General features: G+C 43.1%; 1 protein-coding gene across 3 annotated transcripts in view; it reads right to left on the bottom strand.

Moving 5' to 3' along the window:
• The window catches only part of lrfn1 (leucine rich repeat and fibronectin type III domain containing 1), a 180,512-nt gene that overhangs the window by 23,284 nt on the left and 131,291 nt on the right, over positions 1-25,937 (bottom strand). For 2 of the 3 annotated variants that reach the window (XM_058079188.2, XM_058079189.2), the window contains one exon: positions 5,132-5,242. The gene's annotated coding sequence lies outside the window, so the exon portion shown is untranslated. Of the gene's footprint in view, positions 1-5,131; positions 5,243-10,685; positions 10,706-25,937 lie in introns of those variants that run through there. The other variant, XM_078792871.1, reaches the window with a different exon arrangement.

Consider the following 25,937-nt stretch of genomic DNA (forward strand, 5'->3'; position numbering starts at 1 on the left):
GTGGTTAGCTGCAGAGATGCAGAGCATGGAGACGAGCGCCGTTAACCCCCGAGAACATCACCAGGCGCTGCTCGTCTCCAACACTTGATATTCCGGGACACACAAGCTGTGAGGCTGCGAGATGACGTTGACAAGAGGAGCAGGCCACAGAACACGAGGCAGAAGAAGGCAGACTTATGGGAACAGCGGCACCGGCGGAATGCTGAATACAGAAGGCTAATAACTTGATCCCTCCTCCTCTGTCTGGGCCGCCATCCTGAAAACCTTGCTTCGCTATCTTCTGAGAGCACGGCATTTCCAAGCTGAAGGCTAGCATCATTTTGTGCACGCAGCCGTGAAGTGGAGGGGAGTCGTGTCGCTGCGCCGACTGCCTCCTTAAACCTGACAGCCTGGATTAAGGTACACTTGAAAGGGCGGCTAGGTGTAAGAAAACAAAACAAATTGCTCTTAATCAACTAGTTCGTTTATCGGGTGTGGAACCAGTTAACCGCTATCAGTGACACGACCTTTCACACCGCATGGAGACCGGCTACTGAGCTGACATGCCGCAGCTGAGTTTCAGTGAAAAAGGTTCTCCTCTCATTCTGTGTGGAAGTGGTTTGTTTTTGGCTTCTTTGTCCTTTTTTTAATTCTATTTATTAGTATTAGTCTATTGAGTCCTAGTTTAGGGAAATTCGGGTCTGAAACCAATTAACAACAATAAACCACAGATGACTTTTTATATCTAGTTAATACATCTAAAAACATGTGAAATTTTAGACACGATCACACATTATTTTAAATCGGAAAGTCCCATCCATATAATTCGAAATATGTTTCATGGAACCAAATATGGTAACATGGCGCCAGAATTAAACCTTGTCTCAGTGGTTAGCATGTTGGCCCACAATCCGACGAATGGTTGTTTTTTCTATGGGGAAATATTTTGCTTAAATCTAGCCTCAAAAAGCAAATTTAACCTCAATAATTACCTTATAATAACAGCATTTTACAAACACACCTGACTCTTAAAAGTCACAAGGAAAATATCTATCCAAAGAAATTAGCCCAATTGGCGTGAAATACAAAGTCACATTTAAAAATAATTGGGTCTTGTTTCATGTCTGTTTTTGTGTGTTACGATCCTGGCCACACGGGGCAGCGCCTTATCATGCTGTGACATGAAGTGATGGTCGTGGATGAATAGCGATGCTCTCAGGACCTTGTCACGGTATCTCTGGCATTCAGAATGCCGTCCATTAAACGCATCGATGTCCCTTGTTCATGAAGACGGGCCTTTTGTCAACATAGAAAAACTTTAACTAGAATCTCGCTCAGAGAGCAAACATCACGTGTAGCACCGTATTTGTGTTAGCGGGGCCATCTGTTCATAGGCATGTTATTTTCAGGATGATGAAAAGTTGAGAGCAAATAGTGACTCAAAGTAAATATATGCACATATTTAAAGATCCTCCAAAGTTCCTTTTTGACATCATCTCATTAAATGTAATTTAACCTACCATCTAGTAAGTGTTGATGTTGTGTCCTGATGTAGAAATGGGTGATTTTAACATGCAGCAATCTTCCTACAGAACATGACTTGGCGTGTGCCCTGGCAGGTCCGTAACAAACAAAGAAGCATATTGACCTGAATATAAGTACAGTCGTCACACGTATATCGTGGTTCATTGGTTCCAGACTCAACCTTTAAAAGTGAATTTCCACAAAGTGGCATTCCTCATTTAGAAAAGGAATATTTTGACTTTTAGAGCACAAAAAAACTGTTTACAAATTCCAAATACGATTTTAACACTATTAGAGCCATCTAGAAATTAAATAACACCCCTTGCATTTGCTAATGTAACATAACTGATGCCTAGTGACCAGTATTGACTAGTAATTATCAGCGTCTTCTGAATGTCTTATTTAATACGTAAAAGTTGCTTGAACATGCCTATTTTTGATGCACAATAGGATGTATTATAAAAAGGATTTATTAATCAATACATTTTTCAAAAAACATGATAGAGTGATGACAACTGTAGTAGAAAAAAGTGTAACCGTTGATCTTATATTTGGGGTCAAGAGAGTCATACATGGGCCGCACAGTGGTTGAGTGGTTAGCACACAGCTAGGAGACCTGGATTTGTTTCTCGGCTCGGCATCTCTGTTTGCATGTTCTCCCCTGTGTGGCTTTTCTCCGGGTACTCCGCTTTCCCCCCACATTCCAAAAACATACTAGCTTCATTGGTCACTCCAAATTGTCCATAGGTATGAATGTGAGTGTGAATGGTTGTGCCCTGTGATTGGCCGGCCACCAGTCCAGGGTGGACAGCTGGGATAGGCTCCAGCACCCCCGCGACCCTGGCGAGGATAAACAGTAGAAATGAATGAATGAGTTCATAATTCAAGCCTGCAACTTTACAGTCGGTGCTCATCTGCATGGGTTGCATGGCGAGCCTGCCTTGAGGAGTTTAAGGTTCATTCATTGATTCATTTTCTACCGCTTTTTCCTCACAAGGGTCGCGGGGGTGCTGGAGCCTATCCCAGCTGTCTTCGGGCTGGTTGCCAGCTAATCACAGCGCACATATGGACAAACCTCTGGACAATTTGAAGTCGCCAATTAACCTAGCATGTTTTTGGAATGTGGGAGGAAACCGGAGTACCCGGAGAAAAACCACGCATGCACGGGAAGAACATGCAAACTCCACACAGAGATGGCCGAGGGTGGAATTGAACCCTGGTCTCCTAGCTGTGAGGTCTGCGCGCTAACCACTAGACTGCCGTGCCGCCCCACGTAGTTTAAGGTTGCTCCACCAAAATATTTGAGAAGCACCACTCCTTGGATTATGCTGGATGAGTGTGATTGTTTTAGATGCTCCTTGTTAAAGGTTTGCTGAGAGTGGAAAAATAACCCGTTCAACTCAATAACACAGGCTGGCTAATTAGCATTGCCGGGCTGTTCGCTTTGAACCAGCAGAGGACAAGCGGGAGCCATTCTACTTCTTTGTTCCTATTACTGTGCAATTTCCTCTTGGCTGCAGCAGGCCACAGAGGCTACAACCGCAGAGGTTCGGAGGTAGGCAGAGCAGCCGACTCCCACAAGGTACAAGCATTTTTACTCGGAGCAAATGCTCCCTAAGAATAGACTAGAGTGTGGACGTGTGAGCTACGTACATTGGCATGATGCAGACAGATGCTTCGGGGATACAGGTACCCGCTGCACTCCAGATCCGTGCAATTATTCACGGCTGACTGCTCTCTGAAGACACAGCACACACGATGAACCCCCTCCCTCTCATGTGCCGCCCGCTAATGAATAGTTTCATGCTCTAAGACATGAGGTCCAAGCATTGGGCTTGGGAGCTGAGTTGTCCATTTCATGTTTCGAGAGGCTCCGAAAGCGACATGGGTCACGTACTTGGCAGCACAGGTCTTCACGGCTTCGCTTTTACTTTGAAGGCTCCCAGGGGAGCTTGAAAAAAAATAGTGAAAAACATCTCCTTCACACCTGCTGAGCTACTTCCGTTATATTTCAAAGCAAAGTAAAGTGACTTTTCTCGAGTTCTGACAGTGAGAGAGTACACTGAGTCTGGGCTGAGCAGAAAGCGCCACAAAATGTACGCAAAGAAATCTGTTTTAGTGGGAGTAAGGGACGCTCCTGCCAAATAGTGAGATCCCTAAGGGGGGCTCGCGGCGCCACACTTCCAGATGAATAATCAAGTCAGGTCACGGCAAACAGCTGCTATTTGGAAGACCGTTCTTCAGTAAAGGTTTTGTGGGATAGCTTGTAGCTAGGCTACGTTATGAAAATTAAACTTTGTATTTTGGAAAGATATGCCAAGAAGAAAAACTGCATTTCATCTTTGTGATATAGGCAATTACGTGATTATTTTTACTTTATTCCCAAAATATAACATTTTCCGCAACCTAATTTACCAAAAAATAAAAGTAGATTAGCCCTGCCATTGCCCCCCCTCACCCAAAGACTGCTGGGATAGGCTCCAGCATACCCCCACCCTAGTGGATAATTGGTTTATATGTAGGGTTGTTTATTGTTCATAATATCATGGCTTATTAATACTCTATTTTTTAACATTTTCCTCAAAATCTATTCCAATTTTCAAAAAAATCTGAGTTTTTCCTCAATAAATTACAACTCATACCTTTCTGTTACTAAATGACCATGTGGTAAAATGTTTTCTCTTCCACTTTATCATGCACATATTATTATATTATAATTATAAATTATTTTGGTGCTTTACGTACTGAATTTGAACCAAATCCATTTCTTCTATAAATCCCATCGTGTCTTTGGGAACGGCAAAACTTGTTCTTTGTCCCTTTCATTTCTTATTGATATGCATTTAGAATAGTTTTATTCGTGTAACATAAAAAAATTAAAATTATAAGACTGTTAACATTTTTGAGAGTCGAGTAACGATTTAGTTTGCCATTTTCTTTAGCTAGCTGGTTGGATGCTCTCAAGGACAGATTAAAAAAATACATTAAGAACACAGTTGGACTCATGCAGGGTGTTGATTAATTAGCAAGATGACAACATATTGGATGCTAACCGAGGCAAATTACTGAAAAACATGCTAACTGGGGCGGACGCTAGCCAAGGTTCCACTGTACTTATTATTATTATTTTCTTTTTGACTGATTTCAGCTCCAGGTGCCATCTGATGATCACTTGATCATAAAAATGTGATGTATAGTTCGATGCTGTATTTTTCTTCATGACACATTAAAAAAAAAAACTTCTAGCAACCTATAGTCCGAAAAATACTGTAATACATCTCAAACTTTAGTACATATGAAGATAACCAAATTGCTGTAACGTTGTAAGAAAACAAAACAGATATTTCCTTTTGCTTCGGTTTCTGTTTGTTCATTGTACAAAGTTGAAATTTGTTATATTTTCTTCAATTTTCCAGAACGGAGGACAAATACGGTTAGGGTGACGAAGCAGCGTGAATGAAGCAACCATTCTGACCCAGTTCTGCTCCCACCTGCGGTTCCTTCCCCGTAACAAATTGCCGTCTCTGATCTGCATATCCTGCGACTGGAATGTGCTGACGCACCGGCTGCTAACGCCGCACTTCTGCCCTCGCTGAAGGTGAGACAGCGGCTGCTGGAGTCAACTCACCACAAATATCAAGCTGTGGTCTCCATTGCGGGTCTCAGATCTCCGTCTCCTTCAGGTGGATGCCGACTACTCCCCAGGAAGTACTAGTGGCGTGCCACGAAAAAGCACCACCTAGAGGACAGGAGATGAGATGGTTAGTTGTCTTCTTCCTTCTTCAACAGCACCAGACTAAAAGACGACATAGTGTCAAAACGCAAGGACTGCTGTCAGTGCTGACTTCTTTCAGCGCCTCTGAAAGGTCAAGCACTTCCTGCGAGCAAATTCTCAGACTTTGAAGGAGTGATTCATGCTTTTGTCTCAGCAAACCCGGGCTTTCCAGTCCGATGCAGGTATTAGTCCACCACACCATGTTGGTTTTACCTGCTTCCAGTTGATGGACGGTTTTAGGTATTTTACCACTCTCTGTATTATTACAGTATCGCTATCATCTCTCCTTCACGACCAATCAGATGCTCCGACCAGCTACGAGGTCCAGGTTACAAGACAGTGCCAATCAGACTTTTCGATACTTTTTGTGTGTGTGCCAGAAGCCATAAATGGAGTATAATGCCAGGTAAGTAGATGGTCAAAATATGAAATAAATCATTCAAATATGAAATTTATTTCTATGTACCATGAATTGAATGTAATGAAATCATTCTACGGAAAGCTTTTCTTAATCACTTATTTCATGACCAATTTATATATTTAACGATGTGGGCGTGGCTGAAACGGCAGTTCCATCATTGATTGCTTCAGGGTTGAAACTTTTTTTCAGGACTAAGTCAACTAAACTAATAAACTAACAATGAAGTTGTTTGTTTGTTTATGTCTTAAACGGCTTATTTTCTCTTATGATGTCTGTTATAAATAGACATAGACTTTCTTTATTGTCATTGCACAATAACACAGCATTGAAATTGCCAACGAAATGTCGTTGCCTGGCTCCTGTGTAATAATAAATAATAATGTGGAGAATAAATAGGTGACATCAAATATGAACAACAATGTACAGCGTAAACAGTAATTTGTACAAATAATTTAAATAATTTAGAATAAATAACAATAAATAATAATTTAAAGTAAAGGGAAGGTAGAAGCTTATTTGGCATTAAGTGCTATAATATGAGTGTAAAGGTGACTATAGGGGTGCTAGGAGCTCTAGCAATGTTAAAAACATTATTTTGAGTATTTAAGATGATCATGAGCAGGTTTGCTATGCTCTAGCCACAAAAATATTACATTTCTAAAGAAGAAACACATAAAGCAGTGAGAAAATAAATTTTACTTTAATTAATGCACAATTTGAAAAATATTTGTTATATATTACTTTTTGACACAAAAAATCAGAGGGAGCTAAGTCCTTTTGCCGTTGGTCAGTGTACGTCCTCTGGTGCTTATAAAAGAGCCTGGCTAAAGGTGCTTTGGCGAAGAACCCCCAACAGGTGGGTTTGCTTTAACATTCATTATGTCGTCCTTGACGACGTTGGGGGAGAGGCAGCCGACATTCTTCAACAGTCACACAGCCGTAATCTCATTGACTGAGCCCCCTCCTTCTTCCACTGGCAGCTTTTGGCCGCCATATGAACGATGATCTGATTACCAAATAACGGGAAGGAATTGTAAGCACAGAAGGGAACAGAAAAAGAGCATTGGGGGATACCATGACTATAAATGTGTGTACTGTCATTAATATTTCACTGCATTATCATAGCTAAAGGAGAACAAAACGAAGGAGGAGGGGGGTGGGATGAAAAATGCATCATATTGTGACAGCTTTGGAACAGATCCATGCAAAACCAAAGAAGGGCGGCCAGACAACGCGGCTTTAACAAAAGGCTACGAATGTAGCGCCACTATCGGATGAAAGCGTGCGGTCTGTAATCCTCCTGAAAATCTCCCCCCCAGCTGGAAACTGGGGAGTGCCAAAGTCAACGACCTTTACTTTCTCACCCGTTCTGAAATCTGAATCGGGCTACAAGCTCAAACGGCGTGTCACAGCTCGGCATGCAGTACGGCTGCACAGCATCCGACAGCGATTACCAAACCCTCGCGTTTGTCTGCAGAGCTTTCATGCATGAAAAGCAAAATGGAGGATTCCACCATCCCTACTGTACATCCGTTTGTATTCAGGGGGCGGGGGGGCATTGTCACCTGCCGCTTTCAAAAAGCCGATGAAGAATTCATGATGCACGGTTTTGCTTTTTTTTTTTTTTTTTTTATACGTCATTGCCATCCTCTGCACTTCACCTCGGGCAGTCGGAGCTGGCATGTCAGGAAGGAAGGGGGACAGGAAGTAATAGCGGAGGCGTCACAAATGTCACGCTTATTTCATAGCCTGACATGATGCCTCTATACCTATGTGTGTGTGTGCGTGTGCGTGTGTGCGGCAAGTCCACAGGACCACGTAGCCACCAGATACAGCCACTAAGACTTAGGAGTGGTTTTGAGCAAGAGGTCCTTCACCAATCCACAATGGATGGATGAATGGATCCACAATACGGGGATCCGACCCGGTGTGATCATTTCAGCAAGTGGCTTGTCCGTGGTCCAATCCACTTGTTCCAGTCCACATGGAAACGTTGTGTCAAATTTGCAATAGCTACCTCTGCCAAGGAGGTTATGCTTTGCCAGCGTTTATCTGTCTGTTTGGGTCAAAATAAGTTGGAAATATCGGAATGGATTTGGATTACATTTTCAGGGATTGTCGGAAATATGGAATGGAATGGATATGGAAAAACTGATTAAATTTGGAGGTGTGACCGGCTCACCGTCTGGATCCAGGAAGGATTCATTAACATTGCGAAATCGGTCCGTTTTCGATTTTTGGGCGTAAACTTCACAAAAAATGGTCAGAACAATTGGCTTATTTTGTGAAACGATGACATCACAGTTCCCTCTCTCCTTAACTGGAGTTGGCAAGGCTACAGGATTATCTTCATGCTACAAACAAATTTAAAAACTTCTTCAGCAACCTTACTACCAGCAGGAGGTGCTGTAGGTGATAAGTATACATCTGGCACCAAAATTATCCATCCATTCAGACATCTTCTTCTGCTTATCCGTGCATGAACACGTTCCCAGGGAGGCGCCCGCAAATCATCCTGACCAAAAGCCCCCTCATTTGGCCACATTTAGCCAGTCTTGTCCTTTGGGTCACGACCCAAAGCTCATGATCATAGGAAAGCGTACGAACATATATCCACCAGTAAATTCAGAGTTTCGCCTTTCACCTCAGCTCCCAAATACCACTTGTCTTCATGACAAAATACGATCTGAGATCATTTTAAAATTTTGTTTTGGATACGGCCGAAAGGCATACATTATCTGAGACGCATGCATACATGACATCAAACGCTTAAAATGACACAAGTCAACATTTCGCTAGTTTTCATGCTTAAAAAGAGGTTCACTGATGTCCCATAACCCTTTATAGGGCAAGTAGCCACATATGGTAACTTAAAAAAACAGGGTTTCCCCATGTCTCAGCAAGGCAACAGAGTCATGTGACTTTCTCATGCCAATCAGCCAAGATCAGACAATGTCACAGGAAGTGACATCATGGGCTGTGATCAATCAGGAGTGAGCCAGAGAGTATCAAACTTCCTTCTTCATTCAGAAGTCGGAAATTGTAATTTTCTGACGCTTGGGGCCCCAAACATAAAAACTAACCATGATAAGTTGATCACAGTCACTCTAACTACAGTACCTCTGTTGATGTCACCTTGTGCAGTTTGAACTGTCCCTTTTCCATACCCTAAATGGGCAAGGAACCGTATATGGTAACTTCTTTGATCTTGATCTGCACACAAAACCTGAAACTTTTTTAAAAAGTAAAATGTAAATGTCTTCTTATAGCCCCCAATAACACTGAAGGATTGTTTTTTTTAATTTCCAAGTATTTCAGTGAGTGCCATATAAAGGGATAAGTATGGGCTCCATGCCAGACAACTTAGCAGACAGTGTGATGTAATTACACCTTGAAGAGAATGCTGCATATTGCATAATGGAAAGAATGTTTATTCTTCATTCCATAGTTACTGGATTAGCCTGGCACCCGCTCGACTACTCAATAAAGCAAACCTCTAATTAGCCAATTAGTCATGTGGCAGAAACTCAATGTCTTTAGGTACTTGGACATTAAGGGCGTCACGGCTCTCCAGATTCACAATTAGATTGGACTCTTGCGGTTTTTATAAGGCCATTTTATTGGCCCGCTGAGACGAGGAACACTGCTTTGATTTGGTACAGGTACAAGAACGAAGGAAAAAACGGAAAAGAACGAAGATGACGCCAAAGACTTTGCGTTTGGCTTGATTGCAAAACAATTTCAAGCTTCTGCTTTGGTCAACACAAGTCACGCTTGAGTGAACGTATCACTGCTCAGGACACCTACCCACCCGTGGAACCCCAGGAAGCGGCCACAGACAGGAAGTCCGGTCACCACTGCTTAGACTGATGCCGCCATTATGTAAAACAGACATTTTCATTTCTTGTATACACAAATTTGTGTCTCCGCAGTGCCTACCCAACCATCAAGTGTGAAATTACACAGCCAGATATGTTTTCATGCCTATATGAATTTCTCCACCCATGACGTGTAAGCTCCCTACGCTAACATCCACCATTCTTTCAGGGCAAGCCATTACACAGAACCCCGATCGCCTTAAAGCCAAAGAGCTACGGTCTTGTTGGGCACTTTGACTGTCAAAGTACGGCACACCGCCCAGCCACAGGACATTCCTGTTGGGGTTCAGACCTCCGAGGATGTCTGTCTGCTGCTCTATTATGTCTAATCCCCACATTTCCCTCCAGTGTACAAAACAAAAGTGCTGTTTTTTTGTGAGGTGAAGCTTTTTTGCAGCATGGAATCTAATCCAAACGTGACGAACCCTCCTTCTCTCTGAGCAGAGCCATCCCTCACTCATTGCTCCCCCGTTATAGGGCCTTGCAGCATGCTTAGGACCACCGGGTGAGGGGAGGGGGCAGGGTGAGAAGGTCTGAACGGGCCTGTTAAGACCGTTTTTAGGTGTGCTGTAATTAATGATGATGATAATAATAATAATACATTGAATTAATAAGCACCTTTCTGTAAACCCAAGGACACTGCACATAACACAGATGAAGGATAAAATGATAAAAAGAACCTCAACAAGTCAGACGGATGATGCCATTTTGAAGAGATAAGTTTTGAGTCTGGAAATGAAGATGGGAATGAGTCAATACTTCGGATGTCGGATGGTAATGAGTTCCAGAGTCTGGGAGCCTGAAAGCGCCTGAAAGCTCTGCCCCCCCGTGGTGCTGAGGCGGGCAGAGGGCACGGTGAGGTGAATGGAGGAGGAGGATCTGAGGGAGCCAGCTGGAGTGGCAATGTGGAGGAGGCCAGTCAGGTACAGAGGCCTGAGGTTGTGTACGGCCTTAAAGGTGTGTAAATAGGAGTTTGTCATCTATTCTCCGCTGGACCGAGAGCCCTTGATCCTCGGGGTCCTTAGGGTCGCAGCATATTTTAGTTTTAATCTGTGGAAATATTGTATAGTATGTGCTTGGCTCAGATAGTGGAGTGGTCGTCCCGAACCTGGAGGTTGCTGGTTCCATCCTCTGCCCTCCTATCCTTGGGAAAGGTGCTGAAACCCTGGCTGCTCCTGATGCTGCGTCATCGGTAGAGCAATGCGCTAACAGCGTCAAAGCACTTTGAGTACCTTGAATGTAGAAAAGCGCCATATTAGTCAAATTCAATTTGCCATTTACTCCAATTGTTGGAGCATAAAAGCCCTTTTCCACTGACACTGTACTCGCCATGGACTAACCAATACCGGTCACGCAGTGGTCCAACAGATTTGCAGTATTTGGTCCACAGTCTCCATTCTGCTACTATGATCTGTTTTCCTGCTGTGTCTCCTCACAGAGGCCAGCAGACGTATGAATAATAGGATGTAAACACGGAGAAAGCAGTGGTGGGACAATCCAAAAAGAGGCCCCAAATACGACTACGCCACCATCGTTTAAGACCGTGCAGTGTAGCAGTGTAGACGGGACACTACACTGATGTCTGCCGCAGCCAGTGACTTTCAGAAGACAGGTGAGTCGACATTTAGAACATAGAGTTAAAATAACCCCCCCATTCCAGTTGCTTGTGTGATAGCCAGCGGCGACTGAAGCAGGAGTAGAAACAGAGGCCGTGACCATCCCAACAGGGAACAGGGGGCTTGAGTGGCCCCATACATATTTTAAGTGGCCCTTAGGTTACAAAGTCCATGCATCTGTTCAATTGTTAGTCTATCCATCTACCCAGCCATTCATATTCCATCCCCTATATGAACTCTTGGCTGTCACAGAAACTGAGATTGCACCAGGTAACTCAGACGTTCTTCAACTCCAGAGACCAAAAACAACCTTCAGCTTCAATCAATTATAGATTTGAGTGAAAGCATGCCGACTGGAGCACGTCACCTTTCTTTGCGCTTCATTTGAGCAGATATCGACCTTTGTAATGCCGATTCCTGAGATACCACTCCAGTGAACTCCAAGGGAAATGTAAGGCTGCGTCGATGTAGGAAATCAACTAACATTAGCAGCTTTTACCTTATTTCTCTCCAGGCTTCCATTTGCAGGAATGGCCGCCTTACTACCAGGATTACAAATAGTCAGTCCTAAAGCAGACAGTTGTAATAAGCTTTTCAAGGTCATTCTCAAAGTCACCATGACTCAGCAGTGGACAGACAGAGACGCTTGCTCAGGAAACAGCATGCGTGAGGTCAAACTCTATCTCAGCACATACCTGAAACTAAATGCCATGGCAGGCTATTCTTCTTTCTAGTGGGCGCTACTGTGGCGTGCAATCCTTCTTAGCTGGATCTTACTGTACTGTATGTAGCCACAACAATACCGCATGTATTCATGGGATTCGCTGGCCTCAAACACCTTGTAGCATCCCAAACGTCCCACAACTCAATGGGTGACTTGTCTGGGAGTATGCTGCCAACTGCAAGAACTGAGATGTTTTAGCTTCCAGGAATTGTGTACAGATCTTTGACCAAGCAGCTGATGCTCGTGGATAAATGGTTCAACAATGGGCCTCGGGATCCCGTCATGGTACCTCTGTGCATTCAAAATGCCATCAGCACCGCACGCTTGTGTTGCAGATGGAGTGGCCCAAGGCGAGGGCGGGGTTGTCTCGAGTGTGGTTAAATATGAAGTGAAAATATTAAGACGAATAGGTCGAATAATTTGATGACCCCAGGATGCAGAACGCAGGAACAAGTGCAGGTAAAAGCCTTTTATAAGAATCGTGGAGAAGCAAATGGCAACCGAATGGCAACTGAATGGCAACCGAATGGCAACCTAGTCATTATGAGAAAGAAACAAAGCTGCAATTTTTGAAATGAAGTCAAAATATTATGGGATTAAACTCATAATGCTGAGAAATGTGAATAAAAACTACTCAAAACAACTACTTCAACTACTTCAAAAAAGTGCTGTTATTTCACGAGAATGAAATGAAGAGAATGTTGTCTTTTTAGTATCATAAAGATGAAATATTGATTTAAAATCACATTAGAAACAAACAAAAAATAAGCTAAATTTTGGTCAAAAGTTAAAACATGGACATTTATTATTTTTAATGTATTATTATTATTAAAGAAGAACGCTGAAACATTTGGAAAATAAAGAGCCAATGATAACCTAATAACCTATTAGCATATCTACACATGTTCATTTTTCACTACGTGTCCCTCAGTGGAAAATGTTTGGAGACCCCTGGGGGTCATGGGATGGGCAAGCGTATCGTCCCCCCGTAGACCAATCGTGTTGGGCAAACGTATCGTACCCCCTTAGACCGACCGTGTTAAGGATGTGCCTTAAATCAAATCCACTGGCATCAGACTCCAAGGACTTTGGTTTCAACGAAAGCTGCTGATGGGATCACCGTGATCGAGCGATCACCTTTATTTTCGATTTCTACAACCTTTGTCGCTAGAGGTCAGGAAAAAGATTAATAGTATGAGCGAGCATGTCTTTGCTAATCAATACTCATGAATTGCTGCGGTATTGGTATTGCTGCGGGGCAAGGTCATCAGGGGCGGGCCTGGACCTGAAGGTACAGGTCTCTACAGCAGGTAAGCCTGCAGCTACATTTAAGGCATGCTGGGCTTCTTTGGGCTGTTGGAGGTGAAAGTTTCAAGACCTTTCATCCTAGCCATGTCAGTACGACTCTGTTCTCCGTGTGCTGGGCTACTTTGCTTACACTGTTTGCAATGGGATTGAAATTCTTGTCGCATTGACGTGCTGCAAACTATTTTGTATATCGCACGTGTTTTCATGAGCAAAGAAGGCAAGGAATAATTGTTTTCTTTTTTATTGCTGCAGGGCTGGACCTGCCGTAATGAAATGTAATTACCTATTAAGCTACAACATTGTTCATAAAAGTGAGCGTAAAGGTGGTTGACAAGCCAAATGAGATTAGGTTGATAGAAACTGACCACTCAACGGCAGCTATTGTTTACAATTGTTGTCTGGAGTGGTGCTCTGTACAGTAGACACTCTTTCCAATTGCATATTTCATCCAGCATACTTAGCAATATTGAGTAATGTTTACATAGATCTCTGCAATATTTGTACCACTGCAATATTGCAGATTTAAAATGTGTATTCTCTGAAAATTGCAATTTTTCCCCAAAGAAAACAGAGAACAGAGATAGCACCAAGATATGTAGGTCTGGATAGCACCGAGATAAGTCTGGATAGCACCGAGATAGGTCTGGATACCACTGAAATAAGTCCGATAGCACTGAGCTAAGTCTGGATAGCACCAAGAGAGATCTGGGTTGCACCAAGATAGGTCTGGATAGCACCAAGATAGGTCTGGATAGCACCAAGATAGGTCTGGATAGCACCAAGATAGGTCTGGATAGCACCAAGATAGGTCTGGATAGCACCAAGATAGGTCTGGATAGCACTGAAATAAGTCTGGATAGCACCAAGATAAGTCTGGATAGCACCAAGATAAGTCTGGATAGCACCAAGATAGGTCTGGATAGCACCAAGATAGGTCTGGATTGCACCATGATAAGTCTGGATAGCACCAAGATAGGTCTGGATTGCACCAAGATAAGTCTGGATAGCACCAAGATAGGTCTGGATAGCACCAAGATAGGTCTGGATTGCACCAAGATAGGTCTGGATTGCACCAAGATAAGTCTGGATAGCACCAAGATAGGTCTGGATAGCACCAAGATGGGTCTGGATAACGCCAAGATAGGTCTGGATTGCACCAAGATAAGTCTGGATAGCACCAAGATAGGTCTGGATAGCACCAAGATAGGTCTGGATTGCACCAAGATAGGTCTGGATTGCACCAAGATAGGTCTGGGAACTGGTGAAATGAGCAGAGTGGAGGTCCAGCTTTAGCTGTCCATAAGACCGCCGGAGTTCCGGGCCGAGTAGAGATGTTTGAAGCGCACATTAGATTTATCATTAGCCAAAGTGCCCCAAAACCTCGGAGAAGGTCAGAGCTTTCTCAACATCAAACAGGATCATGTGATATTAATCCAAATGGCATGGGATAAATCATGGCAGCAAATAGCAGCAAATACAGCAAGCCGGCGTATAGTATAAATAATACAGTCACCTTCCTCTGAGGACGTTCAACTTTAACTACAACAAAACCTTTTCCCAGTTAATATCTACTTTGTTCATGAGCTTTGATGTAGGTTAATTGTTATTTTGCACGGCCATTTTTAAACTGCGTCCTTTTGTAGCATTTCCAAATGGACCCGTACAGTCCTCATTGGCCCACTTTTTTTCTCATGCAAAGTAAAGAGCTGTAACTACATCTACGGCTCTAATAGGACTTCTCATCCTTGTTGGCTTAAAGTTAAGCACTAGATTACAAATGCAGACAGATCCATTCATCTCCATGGCGACTCGGCAAACTCCATCTGCTGATGGAAAACATGAGAAATGGTTGAAAGGGAAGAGACAGGGAAAAACATGGTGGGAAGGCTTTAACTGCACAAATACTGTCCGCTCTAGATTGATGATTTGCAGCCCGTGTGGCTGATGAAACAGTGTCTCATTTCATTACAAGAAAATGAATGAATCACACAGGAGGATTAGGCCTTCGCCTAATTCCAGAGGAGTAGATTTGCAGTGTGGCTTTGCTAATTACGTGCGTAATCCTTCCACAGGTGGATCTATAAATCTTATGAATATATTGTGTGCAGGATTTGGCACCATCGCCGCCCTGCATGGTGCAATTCCTTGGAATGGAAAGCACGAGTTGATGCAGCATTTCATCCAACGCTACGAGGCAGCAGAACAGCGGAATGCTGTTATATAAATAAAAGCATATTTACTCCAGAAAATATCAAAGTGGACCGTTCATCTCTGGTGGAAAAAGTTTGGACACCCCTAGTCTAAATAAAGCCATGACCATCCCCACCCAACAACAAAAAAAAAACAAAGTATGCATGAGGAACAAGCTGTCTAAAAACGTCACATCGTTGTGTGAAAAGACGGATCTGATCCACGATATTGAGTTGCCCCGACTTTCCACACGGTGCCCCACTGGGCTGTAACCTGGGAATGCAAATGAGCGTCATGCAAACTGAGTCATTTCATGCTTGGCTGGGCTGATGCATAAGCATAAGTTCTGCAGTCTGCCCGGAAAGTCGAGTACAGTACATCCCTGCAGAAGGATCATGGCTACCTTCAACCAGAACTCCAGACGATTCAACACAAAAAGAAACAATTTGAGCCCCTTCTGGAAAGATTGTGTCAATAATATTCACAGAGAAAATGAAACCACGCTGATGAGTGGCAGCTATAAGCCTATCCTGCAACATGGGACGTTTCCTGACCACCTCCCCAGGCTTCAGCTGGGCTTGCCCACCAGGGTTGCCCTCCTCTGGTGCTTGTTCATAGGGTCTTCTGAATCACTCTCGGTCTAGTCCGTCACCAAGAACCTGTTTGCCTTGGGGACCTTGGGATCCCTGTACTCCTATACGATCAATGGTTATCCTGGACACCTTCCTGGTGAGGTGTTCTGGGCATGCCCATACAGGAGAAGGTGCCCGGGTAGACCCAGGACACGCTGGAGGGATTATGTCTGGCCGTTGTCTTGGGATCGCCATGGCGTCCCACCGTGGAACTGGAAGAGGTGGCTGGAAACCGGGAAGTCTGGACTTCCTTACTGAGACTGCTGCCCCCACAACGCAGACCCGACAAGCAGCAGAAAATGGACGGACGAGTGGAGGTTTGCGTAATTGTACACACTTGATACTGAGTGATTCGATGAATGATGAACGATTGAATGACAGGTTTCCCAAATTCCTCCATCTTGGTCTGGCCATTTCTGACGGGAGGAGGTAATACCAACTGTGACCCCCCCCCATCCAATCGGGCCTTATGCTTCTGCACAGCCAAGAGCTGTCATCGTGTCACATTGAAAAGCAAACTCCTTTCACTTCCTGTCCTGCAAATAGTCGGTCATTTGTGCTTCCTTCTGGCAACGATGTCCAACTTTAAAAGCATGCCTGTCAGGATAAGGACAGCAAGAAGGGGAAGCGAGGTTTAATAAGACGGTTTCTGAGGGGCCGAAGGAGGAATATAAAGACTTTATCTGATTTTCACAGCTGCCTCTTTATTTTTTCAGTGATTTTTGAATCAATGTAATTTTATTTGCCTTATTGGCTTTTCTTTTAGTTCAATCAGATAGCGAGTAGGGAATTAGCTGTTGGTCGCGTTTGTTCCTCAGCACTTTACTTCCCTTTTACGATGGAGGTCTGTCTCGTGATGTTTGTGTCGGGGCTCACAAAACTAAACAACAAAAATCCTCACTTTTAATAAACCAAAACTCATCAAAATCACTGAAACTGACTTCAGATTTTAATCAGGGGTGTAAATCCACCAGAAAATGTTTTTTTTTTTTGGGGGGGGGGCACTATTACACCCGCAAACGTAATAACTGCACACAAACGTAATACAAATCTGCAGCTTTGAATGTAATAATCCCGCAAATGTAATAAATTTCCCACAAACTTAATAAAATGTGCCTACTGCAAACGTACTACGTAATACTGAATTTCTCAGCTACATTTTGGAAAGACAACTGTGGTCAGGGACGTGTGGTGATAAAACTACATCAGCAAGAAGACATGAACTGTATGGTACCCTGACTGGGTACCCACCTATCGATTGGAGTCACATGTAGCATCTGGCACTTTTCCCATCATTTGTATTGCATATTGCCGTATTTGTCTTTTTTCCTGTTTGTGTGTGTGTCCATTACACATTGATAGCGGTTGATGATGAGATGCGGTGACCAATACCAAATGTCGGAGGGAAAGCCAATATGGGGCATCGCTATGTAATCTCATTTAACCACCCTAATCAGCAAAACGGCAGTAAACTCACCCCTTAATTCGACTTCTACTTCTTCATTTTTGAAGATCTCGAGTACCAGTACTGATTGAAGTACTGTGCAGTACATTGCAGTGGTTGATGGACAACAATGTGTCCATCAACCACTGCAATCCATCGCTACCACCCAGGTAGTGATACCATTGATGAAGAAAAATACCCATGTTGCATATAATTCACTGCAAACATGGACACTCGTACAAATGAAGTACTGCTGAAGATATGCAATACACAAACACCGTCTTTAATCATATGCGCATACTAAATGTATTTCATCTCACAGAACTCCTGTTAATGACCAACAAAAACTTCCAGTTTAATATTCACATTTCATAATGAATGCGCTGTGTGAAATGACGAGAGAATGCCCACCACGGCCTTGCCGTCATATGCAAGGTGTGATCCCATGTCCGCACGTGTACGTATCACTTCATGTATTATTGGTGGACCTTGGTAAATAACGCCCCAGCACGCGCCTCTCAGTCTTCCAGCTCTTGTAAGAAAGGCTTATTTTGTTATTTTGCAGGCTTCTCAGTGACTCCTCCTGGTGCATCTGACAGTTGTAAACATACCAAGACTGCTGGCACGGCTCCCTTTGCCATCTATAATGGATATGAAGTCGTGTGGAGTGGAGCAAGTCACCTCTTGTGGGATACTGGGACTCCATGAAAAGTTAACATCGCCTTCTACAAATCTATCCTTTTCCAGCCAGAAATTACACTGACAAAATGTCACTTGATGCAATATGCAAACGTGTCGTTGGAGATCTGCGTGCAATACTGCGGCTTCTGTGGCAAGGTTTAACTTGGGATTTCGACATTTCTGTGCTGTGTTTTCCTTGCGCTGACCTTCTTGATGTTTTTGTGCGTGATTGCTCTGTTTGAATCCATGTTGATGTCAGCGGGAGCAGCTGACACTACGCTCTGACCACGATGACCGGGTCATCATGCTTGGAAGCCTGGAAAACGGGTGCGTGTCACAGCTACTGGCCTTCAGACGATTTAGCCTCAAACGTGTTGAAAGACGGAGAATTCTTGCTGCTGGAGGCTGTGAATCACGTTCCCATCTTTGTCTGCTCGTGAAGAAACATTTTTAGAGGAATGGGTCTGTTGATACAGACTGAAGAGTCAGCAAATGAAACCCAAATTGTCACACGTTGACCATCTTGTCCTGTATTGATAAAATTATAAAACGGGATGTGCAAGCAGTCATGATCTCCAAACTAAAATGGCCAATCAGAAGGCTGAAGAGAGTCATTTCAGGAAAAAGAACAATTGTGGGTATATAGCAATAAACAAATAATATTTATAAACTTAACTCATTCAATACCGAAAACTCTCTGCTATTTGTTTATGTTATTGTATTTATTTGTGTGACGTCAATATTCCTCGGATCGGGCCGGCATCCAATTAACTATTACTTCCTTTCCCTCGCTCATGTGCATCTGTTTTCATAGTATAAGTATTTTTACTTCACTTGGGTTTACTGCATTATACACAAGGTTAGCATCTTTATTCTTATATGATCACTTGCACAATCTATAAAAGTATTATAATAAAGACAGTAGAAGTTTTCTCTTTGAATTCCCTTTCAAAGATTCCGATGGGATACTTTGTTTTGACTGTGTGCTGACGGGAGCCCAAAGTTGAAAACATTTAAGCCCCCACGTCCCTGTATGACACACTCAAATGTCATCAACGCACGTCAGTGGAAAGAAAAAAAATGCCAGCTAGCGCCTGGCAGTGACGATGACAACGTCACCTGCACTAACGCTCTTCACCTCATTAATTGAATTTAACGGGTGTACCACTTGAGGCTTAAACACTCCAGTTTGCTATTTGTAGCTGATGAAAGGTCAGCTTGCTTCAATTTGCTTGCCAGAAGGAGAAGATGCCGGGAAAGAAACACAGCTTAATCAGATTGAAGTGGAGTTCAGTTCTGCTCTCCAAGCAGCCGGGCCTCACATTTGAATAACACGTAAGCAACCATAGCTAACCATTCGAAGCCAAGACGCTACGATCACGCTATAATGAAAAGCTTATTTAGAGTCCGTCGGTGGAACAGATAGCCCTACACTCGGGCGACTCATTCATTTACCTGTGCTGAAACTGGATGACAGGGAAGTCATTGAAAAAGACGATTAGGGAGCAAATATGGGCATCGTTGTGTACAGATCTTAATTCTAATTTGAGTAAGGGAACAGCGGGCCAGCCAAAGAATAGGTCGATTACCCTGACATTTGTCTCTTCTTGGGGGGACTGAGCCTTCTCCATCCCTGGATCTATCGTTCCAACTGGAAGTCTCTAGTCCCGGTCCGTCTGCACATGAACACGACAACCTTCTAAAAGCGGTTAAAAACTCCAACAATGCTGCTTCCATTCCCTTCCATTGTCTTCCATTCCCTTCAATTCCCTTCCATTGTCTTCCATTCCCTTCTATTCCTTTCCATTGTCTTCCATTCCCTTCCATTGTCTTCCATTCCTTTACATTGTCTTCCATTCCTTTCCATTCCTTTCCATTGTCTTCCATTCCCTTCTATTCCCTTCCATTGTCTTCCATTCCTTTACATTGTCTTCCATTCCTTTCCATTCCTTTCCATTCCTTTCCATTGTCTTCCATTCCCTTCTATTCCCTTCCATTGTCTTCCATTGTCTTCCATTCCCTTCCATTGTCTTCCATTCCCTTCCAATGTCTTCTATTCCCTTCCATTGTCTTCCATTCCCTTCCATTGTCTTCCATTCCCTTCCAATGTCTTCTATTCCCTTCCATTGTCTTCCATTCCCTTCCATTGTCTTCCACTAATGCGGGTCCGGGTTGCAGGGCCGGGTTGCGGGGCCAGCAGTCTCAGTAAGAAAGACCTCCTCCACTTCCATGGACACCACAACATATTGACTAACTAACTGACTAAAATATTCAGTAGGGCTGCAGCTATGGAATATCTTAGTCACAGTATTCTATCGGAATTTTTCTTGAGTAATCGAGTCATTGGAAAAAACGTATTTTTAGGGCTAAATATACTATATGTCTTAAATAGACATAGTACATAGTACAATGGCGTTCATGGTACGAACGGCACAACCCAACAAGTCACTTTTCCACACAGCACAGCAGCTTCAAATACGACGAGTGGCAATGGTTGAGTTGCTGAGTTGTTTTATCCATCAACCACATCATCAACCACTGGGATTTCATTGTTGACGTACAGCGGCGACAACGAAGCGAGGCGACAACAAAGTGTGGCGTTGAAGATGATACACGTCACGGTGTTCCAATTTCTGGTTCTCCACATTTTCTGAACGTGATACAGCGAGGGAGCGAGGATCGAGCCATGATACGGCAGGGTTCCATCGTAACGATGATCATCTGGTATCGTGTAACAGAAGTATTTCATGTGTTTAGTTTGGCAATTAGTGTATGGTATTGTTTGTATGTATTTATTTCCCAAAGTACTGTACGTGTATTGGTGTTGTCGGTACTCAAGCCAGTGTTGTGTTTGAGTTTGGTGTTTCTCGTTAGTGTTCTACCTTTTACTTCCTGCTCTTTAGATCACCTTGCATACCCTTGCTATGCTATGGAGGGCAAACATTCAATTTGGCAAAGTGAAGATAACACCGAGATGTGTAAATGATCTATTATAAAGGCAGAGGCAAATATATAAGCTAGATATCATCAAAAACAGCTGAAGGTGATGGAGCCTTCCTACACACTCCAGAAGAAAGACATTTCTGTAGATTTACTGTTTTGCCTCCATGTTGAGTTAGACGTTTCAGTTTCAGTTGTTTACTGCTTTTATGTCCTTCTTGTGTTCTGTGTACTGCGGGAGTGAATTAGGAGTACATTTGGATGCTATTTAGTTTACTCACACACAACTGGACCTCGGATACAGTTGTCGGGAACACAACTGCCGTGTAGACCTCGGACCTTCTGCACGTCCTAATTGTCCAGGGAAGCCTGCGGTAGAAATGCAGCCACATTGAAATGGGTCATCTATGTCAAAGTGGAACAGCCACCACTCAAGGGGGCACTCGGTGTACGAGGCCACTGTCCGCCCTCCACACTCATACTGGGAAACTAGCGACATAACCTGGACCCTCACTAGGAAGCCGTTTAGATAGCTAGCGATATGTCAGGTTATTCCTGAATCAACCTTCATGGATATGACACGATTGAAGAAACCTCACAGACACATTATTATAAATAAAACATAGCTGGTGAATTCACACTTGGGCACACACACACACACAAATGCCGACAGAAGTCCTCAATTTGGATTCAGGGCGAAGAATTGAGGCTGTCAGATGGTATCAAAGTGAGAAAGTCATCAGAGGCTTCATTGATCCATTTATTTAGCCAATGTCTTTGTTAAAAGTGAGTGGACTTCACCTCACTTTGTATCTCCCCTGATGGCCGCATGCACTCACAGCCATTCCACCAAAGTACAAATAAAACTGCTGAAGTCTGTCTGCCATACGCTTAGATGTACTTGGTTATAGTACACGAGTTATACATTATGTTTATGGCTGGGCGGGGCATTAAGGTTTGGTTCATTAGAGACATAATACCATCCAGACTCTTTGGGCATCGCTCTCATGCCAAGAAAATCCATCAATCCACTTCACCTCGTTGTTTACATCAAATAGAACCGCACTTCACCTTGTTATTTGCATCAAATAGAACCATACTTCACCTCGTTATTTACTCCATCAAATAGAACCATACTTCACCTCGTTATTTACTCCATCAAATAGAACCATTCTTTACCTCGTTATTTACATGAAATAGAACCATACTTCACCTCGTTATTTGCATCAAATAGAACCATACTTCACCTCGTTATTTACTCCATCAAATAGAACCATTCTTCACCTCATTATTTACTACATCAAATAGAACCACACTACACCTCGTTATTTACAGCAAATAGAACCACACTGCGTTATTTACATCAAATAGAACCACACTACACCTTGTTATTGACATCAAATAGAACCACACTTCACCTCGTTATTTACATCAAATAGAACCATACTATGTTATTGACATCAAATAGAACCACACTTCACCTCGTTATTTACATCAAATAGAACCACACTACACCTTGTTATTTACATCAAATAGAACCACACTATACCTTGTTATTTACATCAAACAGAACCACACTACACCTTGTTATTTACATCAAATAGAACCACACTACACCTTGTTATTTACATCAAATAGAACCATAGTTCACCTCATTATTTACATCAAATAGAACCACACTACACCTTGTTATTTACATCAAATAGAACCATACTATGTTATTTACATCGAATAGAACCATAGTTCACCTCATTATTTGCATCAAATAGAACCGCACTTCACCTTGTTATTTGCATCAAATAGAACCACACTTCACCTTGTTATTTACATCAAATAGAACCACACTACACCTTGTTATTTACATCAAATAGAACCATAGTTCACCTCATTATTTACATCAAATAGAACCACACTACACCTTGTTATTTAGTACATCAAATAGAACCACGCTATACCTTGTTATTTACATTAAACAGAACCACACTACACCTTGTTATTTACATCAAATAGAACCACACTACACCTTGTTATTTACATCAAATAGAACCACACTACACCTTGTTATTTACATCAAATAGAACCACACTACACCTTGTTATTTACATCAAATAGAACCACACTTCACCTCGTTATTTACATCAAATAGAACCATACTATGTTATTTACATCAAATAGAACCACACTTCACCTCGTTATTTACATCAAATAGAACCATAGTTCACCTCATTATTTGCATCAAATAGAACCGCACTTCACCTCGTTATTTACATCAAATAGAACCACACTACACTTCGTTATTTACATCAAATAGAACCATAGTTCACCTCATTATTTACATCAAACAGAACCACACTACACTTCGTTATTTACATCAAACAGAACCACACTTCACCTCGTTATTTACATCAAATAGAACCACACTTCACCTCGTTATTCACATCAAATAGAACCATACTATGTTATTTAAATTAAAAATAGAACCATACTTCACCTCGTTATTTACTCCATCAAGTAGAACCACGCTACACCTCGTTATTTACATCAAGTAGAACCATACTACGTTATTCACATCAAATCCTCTGCATCCCTTCCCCCTTCACACTCATTTTGTTATCCTGCATGTTTACGATTAGAAGCTGTGCGGCGCCGTACAGGGAAGGAATAAAGGAAGTACAAATGCTACTCAGAGGTCACATGGGTCTACAGTGGCTGCTGTTTTACAGCCCATCCGTGCTGTAATATGGAACTATACAGCAGAGGAATACGTCCCAGTCAGATGCAAGTGAGCCGCTTTAAATGGTCCCGTCATTGGGGAGCGCCTGAATAATTTATAGCACCTCGTGTTGTGCCGCAAAATGAGGGAGGGGGGGCTTATTTCAAATGTGAACATGCTGTCTGTCACACATTTCATCTCATATTGTAACGGTGCTCCATTTCAGCATCATCTATCAAATGTTGACACTTTGTTATTCTGAGGTCTGCTGAACAAAGAGCAAGGAAGACACAAGGTCTGGATGACAAGTCTCCATTAAAATACCCCAAAAAGGCACTACTGTGAGAATGCTTGCTTCATGGAACTACAACAGCGAGGTGCGTGCTTCTGTCACTCCTAGCTAGCAATACGCCTTCTCCATCAGTTCCAGGGCTATTGTGTATCCAATGCATGCCAATGGTTTAAGACACATGAATAGAAATGGAAAAGCAAGGATGTCGCTAGTGTGCTGCATTCAAGGCACTGCAGTTGTATGCCACTAATCGCTAATGCTAGCCCAGTGCACATTAGCTGGTCCGGCAGCCAATTAAGGTCGTGATTGTCACTCACGTACATGTGTGGCATGCACACACACACACACACACACACAAGCAGAGATGTAATGAACAATCAATATTCGTGCTGTTGCTATGCTTGGGGGTCAGCAACCTTTACTATCCAAAGAGCCAAGTAGTTACAAGTAGTTTTGTGATAGGATGCTAGCTAAACAGAAAAGGGGAAAGGACGCCTCTCAGGTCTCAACAAACCAGTGACGTCACCAGTGACAACTCTGCTAGGATACATTATCAAAAGTCGACTATTTTTTTTATTCTTTTCAAAATATTTGCACATTGCAAAAGGTGCCATATGCGGCTCTGGAGTTGCGGGGTTGCCGACCACTTTGCTGTCTCTTTTTCATTTCCAAATGTTTCACCCTCCTCAAACTATTGACACATTGCTCAAATGTTTGCGCCAAGCACTCTAAACACCGACACCGCCATGTTTATTGACCCGCTCTTACCCCGATGACGTCACCTCCAGAAATGAGGCCGAACTGCTGGAGCTAGTTCGTCACGGCTGGCAGCATAAACTACATAAACAGCATAAACTCGTTTTAGCCTATTTAACATTCATTCATTCATTTTCTGCCGCTTTTCCTCACGAGGGTTACGGGGGGTGCTGGAGCCTATCCCAGCTGTTTTCAGGCAAGAGGCGGAGTACACCCTGGACTGGTCGCCAGCCAATCACAGGGCACATATAAACAAACAACCATTCACACTCACATTCATACCTAATTTGGAGTCGCCAATTAACCTAGCATGTTTTTGGAATGTGGGAGGAAACCGGAGTACCCGGAGAAAACCCACGCATGCACGGGGAGAACATGCAAACTCCACACAGCGATGGCCAAGGGTGGAATTGAACCTTGGTCTCCTAGCTGTGAGGTCTGCGCGCGAACCACTCGTCCGCCATATTTACCATTCCCTTTCAAAATTGAAGCAATGGAGAACAATGCACAGCGTATTTAAGCAAAGTTGACGAGTCATGTTAGAGACACTTTCAGCCCCCCCCTCACGCTAAGCACGAGTCTGCGCAAATCAAGAAAGACGAGCAGTTTTAAAATGTGTGCCACATTCAGGAGGGGGGTTGGAATTTATAAGCTTGGCTCCTTTTTTCCTTGGGCCATGATGTGCATCGGCCGTGACGTTTCAGCCGCCATCTTGGGTTTCACACCTCTGCACTGTCCACACGGCAGCCAAGGGCGGAGTGACCTTGTATTAGGCGATGCTTGGTAGTGACGTTTCAGTGGCAGCTGGCTGCGTCTTTTTATTTTTCAAATGCCATCAGAATGTTGGGAATGCTGTTGGAATAACGTAAGACTATTTCAATATCAGTCACCTAATCCACCTTGAAGGTTTCTTCCATGCCAAAAGTCTGGGCCACCAGAATGGGCCCTAAAATTTGGGATGCAATCAGAATGCGGGCAGAATTTTCCGAATGCACTTGGAATGAACCACATGTGTTCATTCCGCCAGCATTCTGGCTCCTTGTACCTCGAGTGTGACTCGGGTA

This window comes from Doryrhamphus excisus, linkage group LG8 (assembly GCF_037039965.1).
Source record: "Doryrhamphus excisus strain RoL-2023G ecotype Guam linkage group LG8, RoL_Dexc_Guam_v1.1, whole genome shotgun sequence".
Classification (NCBI taxonomy): domain Eukaryota; kingdom Metazoa; phylum Chordata; class Actinopteri; order Syngnathiformes; family Syngnathidae; genus Doryrhamphus; species Doryrhamphus excisus.